At 29.6% G+C, this 8,107-nt stretch overlaps 1 long non-coding RNA gene across 1 annotated transcript; it reads left to right on the forward strand.

The window, feature by feature from the left end:
* The first annotated feature begins 471 nt into the window (after nt 1-471).
* LOC113784616 (uncharacterized) lies at nt 472-7,676 on the forward strand. The gene is made up of 2 exons (XR_003470700.2): nt 472-924; nt 7,244-7,676. It is a non-coding gene; the product is annotated as an uncharacterized lncRNA (long non-coding RNA).
* Nucleotides 7,677-8,107: the final 431 nt, after the last annotated feature.

Genomic DNA, 8,107 nt, shown 5'->3' on the forward strand with positions numbered 1-8,107 from the left:
TACTAGAAATCTTTTTTAATGTTTTCCGGTAAAATCCTTCTATACTGGAAAACTTGTAAAATATTTTCCAGAAACACTCTATGTATGGGAATTTTTCTAAATAATTTTCTAGAAAATATCGGAAAACTTTAACCTATCGAAAATCTTATTTACTGGTTTCTAAAATGATAAAATGGTAAAAATAAAAAGTGACTTTAGATTTGGTAAAATAGAAATTAAAAAAAAAATTAAAGGTATTTTTAGTATTTTCATAAAATTGTAGGAGTATAAATCTAAAAATAGGAGTACAAAATAAATTTTTCATTTTTCTATTAATTAGATATTTCAAACCCAAATTCTAATTGGCCAAATTCATATAAAGGATGACTTAGTCATTAGTGAGATCGTGAGGGGCATAGTTGAAATTTTAAGTTAAACCTTTAACCAATCAAAACAAATGCCCCCACCCACTCATTTTATTACTAAAAGAAGAAGAAAGGGTAGAAATGAATCAGAAAGAAGATTGGGAGGCGAGATAGAGGAGAGGGAGAAATGCGAAGAAAAGAAAAAGAAGAAAGAAAAAGAGAGAAGAGGGAAACTACTAAACTCTTCACTTCACATGTCTTTTTCCTCTCTCCATTTATCCATACACTACACTTCTTTCTATAACCACTATTTCATCATCATACTCTCTTCCAAGACAAATTCATCATCACCCTACTTCGATCACCAAAACACCATTAAAACACCATTAAAACACCTCAATCTCTTTTGCGAAACCAAAACCCTATTATCACCCCTCTTCAAAGACACAAGACACAAATTAGAGTTAGAAAATATGCATGCAAGCCAAGTGAAATATTGTAGAAGGATGAAAGAGTTAGGGTTTCCACTCATCGATTGAGGAAGTAGAAAGCAAACTTGGTCTCTAATCTTCTCTATGAGGTAATGTAGAACCCCAACTAAAAACCTCTCAGAGGTGTGTTAGGATTTTTAATTTCACTAAAGTAAAGATTAAAGTGATCATTTTGAAATTCCCCTCTTTGCATGTGAATGTTTGGTGATGTTATTGTTTAATGTTCTGTTTGACACCTTAAATGATTTTGTTATGAAAATTACATGTTTAGATGTATGATATTTTGATTTGTGTTGATGGTTGATGATTTTAGGATGTGATTGTATGTTGTGATTTGAATTTGAATGTTGTGCCTTGAATATGTTTTCATGTAACTTCATGTGGTTTTTTCTTAATTCAAATGATGATAAAAGGAGGTTTTGAGGTTTTGAGAGGTTTTGAGGTTTTGAAAATCGTAAAAAAGAATTATGCATCTTGTTTAGCAAATTTGCTAGTCTCAGAATATGTTCCATTTTGTTTTAGATTCGCCGAGCGAAATTGAATTTTGTTGACCGAATTTTACGCTGTTTGGAACTACATTTAAAGTGTTTTCTTTACTGTTTTAGTTTGATTTCAGTTACTTAATGTCTTTTACTTCATTTAGAAACTTAGATACACTAGAAATCACGCATGAATATTTCATGGATGATCTCAATTTTGATGTGACTTTTTGTATATATATGAACTTGATGTGATATATGTTAATTGATTGAATGATTTTGGTTGTTAATTCAATAAAAGAGGACTAGTAAGGGAATAACAAGTAGGACGCCTCTTGTGGTCATGACCTACCTTGCATATAGGCTGGTATCTCTCAAGTGATTCACACTTGAGCAAACTAAATCATGGACTTAAAGAATTCAAAGTGTATTTTGTATATAAATTTATATATAGATAAAGTTAAGAATATAGTACAAATTACTATTTAAAGAATAAAAATCTTATATTATTATTATGATTAAGTTTTTAAGAATTACTGAATATTTCCATGCTTAACACACCAGCATTGCTAGAAAACATCTTTAATATTATTGTATAATTTTTATGTTACTGAGTTTTTATAACTCACTATATTGTTGCGCTAATGTTTTTTGGATATTAGAATTCAATAACTGAAGAATATATTTGAAATAGTCCTTAGCAATTTAATGTAGAGTGAAGTCATCATTGGATCATAGTCAAAGTGGTCCTAGTCTTAGAAATTGTTTCCATTTATTATAAATTCTTTAATGTATAAGTGTTTTGCACTGTCATATTAATTACTTCTTCATTCTAACTAAGTTAATTTTTTTTTAAGATTCTCAACTATTTTATTTTTTGTTAAATACATTTGAAATCTCAATTTTACAATATTTTGGTACTAAAACCTTGTTTAGAACACAGGGGTTTACATTTTTCAATTACAAAACATAATGTTAAATGGAGAGAAAATATTGAGAGACATGTTGAATAACCCGTGTGTTTCAACTACACAACGGAAGTTCTTTATATAGAGTATGAGTGTTAAACAAAAATAATGGCAGGAATACATACAGTCAGAAATACTTACAAACAAGAATACTTACATACTATCTATTTTATTTACATACCAATATAATATTCTAACACTCCCCCTCAAGTTGGAGCATATAAAACAAATGCACCCAACTTGTTACATATATAACTAATTCTAGGACCTTACCTTGACTTTGTAAAAACATTTGCCAACTGATCATTTGAATTGACAAAGCTAGTGATGATATCACTCGATTCGATCATTTCTCTCACAAATGGCAGTCTATCTCAATATGTTTGGTCCTTTCACGAAAATAACATTTAAGGCAATGTGCAATGCAACTTGATTATCACATATTAGTGTCATTGGGTTGACCTCTTCAAATTGAAGTTATTTCAATAATTGTATCAACCAGATGAGTTCACATGTTACTAGTGCCATGGCTTTGTATTATTCCTTAACGTTGTATCTTGCAACAACATTTTGTTTCTTGCACTTTCAGGATATTAAACTCAGTTGTCTTCCCTTGCATTATTAGGTTCCTCTTCTCTTGGATTAAATCGTCATCTTGAAAATTCGCAATCTTCAAGTAGACCAATCAAAATCTTAATCATTTTGAATTTCAAAATCCCCGGTGCAAACTCTACGTCCAAGTGTAGATCTCTAAATGCTTCCCACAACTTATGTTGTCTAGCCATTACTGCTGAAGACACTAACACACTCCTTCTACTCAACGCATCAGCCACCACATTGGCATTACCAGAGTGGTACTGCAATGTGAAATCAAAATCCTTGAGAGTCTCCATCCATCTTCTCTGACGCATGTTCAATTTTTTATAATCAAACAAATATTTCAATCTCTTATGGTCACTGAACACTGTGAACGTGCATCCATATAAGTACTGCCTCCAAATCTTTAATGCAAAAACTACAACAGGAAGCTCTAAATCATGAGTAAGATAGTTTCTTTCACGAGTCTTCAATTGTCTTGAGGCGTAGGCCACAACCTTCTTGGTTGCATCAGGACACACCCCAAACCTTGGTGAGACGTGTGGCATTAAACTTCTTATGTTCTTCTGGTTGTGTTAAGACCAATATTTGCAAAATTGTCAACTTTTTCTTTAGTAATTGGAAATTTTCCTCACACTTCTCTATCCATGCGAACGGCTGGTCCTTTCTAGTGAGTTGTGTTAATAGAGCTACAATCTTAGCAAAACCTTCAATAAACCTCCTATAGTATCTTGTGAGTCCGACGAAACTTCGTATGTCAATGATAGTCTGAGGTTATTTCCAAGCGAGGACTATCTCAATCTTTGGCAGATCCACAACGATTCCTTCCTTGGTTATCAGATGTCATAAGAAGTTCACTTCTTCCAGCCAAAACTCGCACTTCGACAAATTGAAACACAATTGCTTCTCGTGTAAAACTTCAAGAACTTGACGCAAATGCTCTCCATGTTCTTCCTCGGTCCTTGAATAAATTAATATATCATCGATGAACACCACAACAAACTTATATAGAAATGGGTTAAAGATTCTATTCATGTAATCCATAAAAGTTGTTGGTGCATTGGTAACTCAAAATGGCATAACAAGATATTCATAATGCCCGTAACGGGTTCTGAAAGCAATATTCTGAATATCTCATTCTCTTACTCGAATGTGATGGTAACTTGACTTCAAGTCAATCTTTGAAAACATCGTGGCTCCTCTTAACTGATCCATAAAATTATCAATACGTGGTAAAGGATAACGATTCTCAATAGATCTTCTGTCCTTCTTCTTATCTAACAATATCGGAACTCCCCATGGTGACACACTTGGTCTAATAAATCTTTTTTGCAAAAAATCTTCAATTTGGCCCTTGAACTCATTAAATTCCAATGGCGACATCCGATACGGCGCAATCAAAATAGGTCTGGTTCCTGGGTGTAGATCAATGAAGAACTCATGCAATAAATGCATCCTTTTGTAGTAGGACAAGTAGTGGCAGATCTTGTACAAGATATCGGGGGGAGCCAGTGAGCGATAAGTATTAACTAAAATATTATAATTGAAATTCTTAAAAGTTACATAATTTTTGTTAAAGTTTCACACAATTCATAGATAATCGATAAGTTGAAAAAGTTAGAATTTCAATTCTTACAAGTTTTACAATTTTCAGTCACACAATTCACACAAGTTTTTAGAATTTCACACAATTTAATCAAATAAAATATATCTATTTTACGATTTTTGTCTTTGTCGAAAATTTTCTTCTTGAAAGATGTATCAATTTTCTTATGTTTAAACATCGTGTAACTTCTAAAAAAATACATAAATTAATTTAAAAAATTCACAATTAAAAAATAGTATTCCACTATATCATATATCAATTGTTAACATGTAAAAATTTGTTAATAGGCAGTAGTTGAGTTGCTAACTAAAATGTTAGAAGTTGTCGGTTCGTTATTAGTTAGTTTATCCTTTTATATTAGATAATTTATATATATATATATATATATATATATATATATATATTATTGTATTAATTTTATTATATTTTATTAGTATAAATTTTAAGAGAGGGAGAACAAATTGAACTGATACATAGCTGGGAGAGGCGAGATACTTCTCAAAACTACAAAGGTTGAAAGATATTTTAATAATTTATGACTATTATTTTGATAACCTATATAAAAAAATAATAATTTAAAAAAATATAGGGATGTCATGGCCCATGCCCGCTCCCAAGAAGATCCGCCACTGATGACGAGTAGTCCTATTTACTTTAACTGTTGGTTCTGCCTTTGGAGCCTTTAAATCCCTTACAAAAGTATTATATGTCTACTAAGCAGTGTACTTACTAGTCAATCTAGTTGTCTTCAAATCTTCTCAACCATCTAGCTTAGTAAAGTTAAGCTGTTGAAGACAAAAACCACTACTAAGCTTAATTATAAAAAAGTGTTTAAGGTTGTTTTTTTAATAACTCTCACAACAAGATATTTACAAAGTATGCTCTTAAAATGTGTTTTTATTTTTTCAGCACTCAAAAGAATAAAACAAAGGTTTTTAACTGTCGTTGTATTGATGTATTAATTTTTCACAACTCTCAGAAAAAATTGAGTATTAATTTATTGGGTTACTCTCCCTTCCCTTTCAAGGTGCTACATATATAGTCGCAATAAAAAATGTAAAGAAATAATATTAATAATAAATTAACAAGCAACCGAGGAATAGTGCACAAGGTTTTTGTGATCAAAATAATAGGGAAGCACTTCAAAACGTGGAGATAGTCTTCAAATATATTTCTAAGTATATTTTTCAAAAAGAAAAATTAATTAAATGGAATAATAACTTTTAAAAGTTTTAAACTAAAGAAAGTGAAAAACATTGTCTTGAGTTATCTTTGAGTGTAATGTGTAACATTTAAATTTTTATAATAAACCATTTTATTAATAAAATAAGATTTTTAATTTAGTTTTAATATTATTTTAGAATATATGTCGATAACTTTTATGATTAATTTTCATTATTTGGATGCTTATTAGGATTGGCTAGTTTTATGCATATTGAACTAAATGAGTAATCTAAATAAAAATATTATAATTTATTATTTTATCTATTTTTTAAAAAATAATAGTATTTTAGTATACATATTTAAAAAAAAAATTTAAGAGATTTTACGTGTATACGTGTGTTCGTAATTAATGTAATACTTTGTTGTATGTTTGACTAATGTTAAATATGTACATATTTATATATTAATTATTTTTAAGCATTTCTTATTTTAGTAATTTATTTTATAAATAATTATCTTAGAATGATAGTAATATTGTGTTTGATTATCTTTATTTTTATTACTTGTTATGAGATGGTGATGTTATATATATTTATTGTGATTTAGTAATTAATATAAATTGTTGATATCATATTTATTTATTTATTTAATAATTTTGACTATTCTCTAACAATTGAATAATTATTAATTTTGCTTTAGCAAAATAAAAATAATAAAAGTAAAACATAAAATAAACGAAGAAACTAATGGGTTTGGCTCGTATGTGAAGGGTTTGAGTGTTAATAAAATAAAATAAATAAGAGAGAGAGCTATAAAGATGCTGCAGCGGCTTGAAAGGAGGAGAAAATCAAGAAATACAACAAACAAGCAAAGGTTTGGTATCGGCGGTTGTTAACTATTCTAGAAAACATTCTTCGTTTTCATCCAAATTTCAGCATGTTATTATATTTATTTAGCTAGTCAATTAAACATATTTTCTCATATTTTTAACAATCCAAATTTCTCTCTAAAATACTCTTTCTTCTTTGTTTATGGAATTTCTTATTTTGCACCGTTCTTCTTTACCGTAAGTCCGATTTGAGTTAAACCAACGTCAAAACGATCGCGTAAACATTATCCATATTATCCACTGATTATTTTCCAATTTGGGGTAAGTTTATTTGACTCATTTTCGAAATTGACCATTTTATAGTGTGTTCTCATAATTTATTTTTGACGTTGTCTATAAATTGTCGCGTTAGATCGATTGAAGGACAATGAGTCAAAGAACAAAAGATTTTACTTGTGAACTTGTATTTATGTGTGAAAGCGTCGAAATAAGGTAAGGGGTGAGAGAACATTTGAATTTATGAGTATAATATATTATGAGATGAACGGGAAAATAGTATTTTCCAACGATTCATCGGGGTTTGCTATGCATGGAAGTATTCCTTTGAGAGATAAATTAATTAATGTGAAAATATGGAAATTGTAAGATTAAAGTGTGAAATAGAAATATTTATAAGGTGTTGATTTATTTAATTTTATTAAATGTGTGTTATTTCATATTATTGTGATATTGGGTGTCGAATAAATTTTGTAATTATATATGTAGGGTCTGACAAACCTAGTGATTTCGGAGAAGTATACTTTTGAGCCTTAAGGCAAGACTGTTAGACCTTGGAGGTATTCAGGTGGGGAATTCTTAAGTGACTTGGAGGTAACACTCCAAATGCCGAGAGCTACAATGCAACACATGTTTACCTCAATTGTCCCGTATATGTGTCTCAGGTTGAGTCGAGGGGATCTATGAGGACATGATCAATTTGAATTGTTTGTTCACTCTGGTGGTGTCATAGTATCACGCCTCCTAACCAAGTACTTCAGATTTAGAATAATACTAAATTATGAAGTAGAGTCTAAGCTCATACATGACATTACATTTTCCTATGATTGTTTTGTTATGATTAATATGTATCGTGTGCGATAATAATTTCTCTTAAATGATTTGATATTATAGTGAAATATATTGATTTTTTTTTGAGTGATTTTGACTTTAAAATATGATATTTTTACTTGAAGAATGTTTGTGTAATGATACGATTTATTTATGATTAATTGCGGGTTCTTTTTATTTATATTATACTATCAACATGATTTTGAAACTCACTTCTTTATTTCTTTGTGTTTGACTGGCTTGCCCTTACATTTGTGAAATCGCAATTATTACAAGTTAATGAGTTTTGAAGTTTAAGTTTGGGAGAAGTCCGCTCCGATAAGTGATACCGTGAATGAGTGTTATAAGTTGTATATTTATTTATTTAATTATAAACGAATTTTTATATGAAAACCTTATAAGTATTAGTAAGTTTTTGGGATTTAATTAAGAAATTATAGTTAAGTTAAATTCGTTGAGATTGCCCTGTTTTAATTGAGGAATAAAATTGAATTATTACATGTGTATTTAGAGGAACGTAAT

This window comes from Cicer arietinum, chromosome 2 (assembly GCF_000331145.2).
Source record: "Cicer arietinum cultivar CDC Frontier isolate Library 1 chromosome 2, Cicar.CDCFrontier_v2.0, whole genome shotgun sequence".
In the NCBI taxonomy this organism is placed as follows: Eukaryota; Viridiplantae; Streptophyta; class Magnoliopsida; order Fabales; family Fabaceae; genus Cicer; species Cicer arietinum.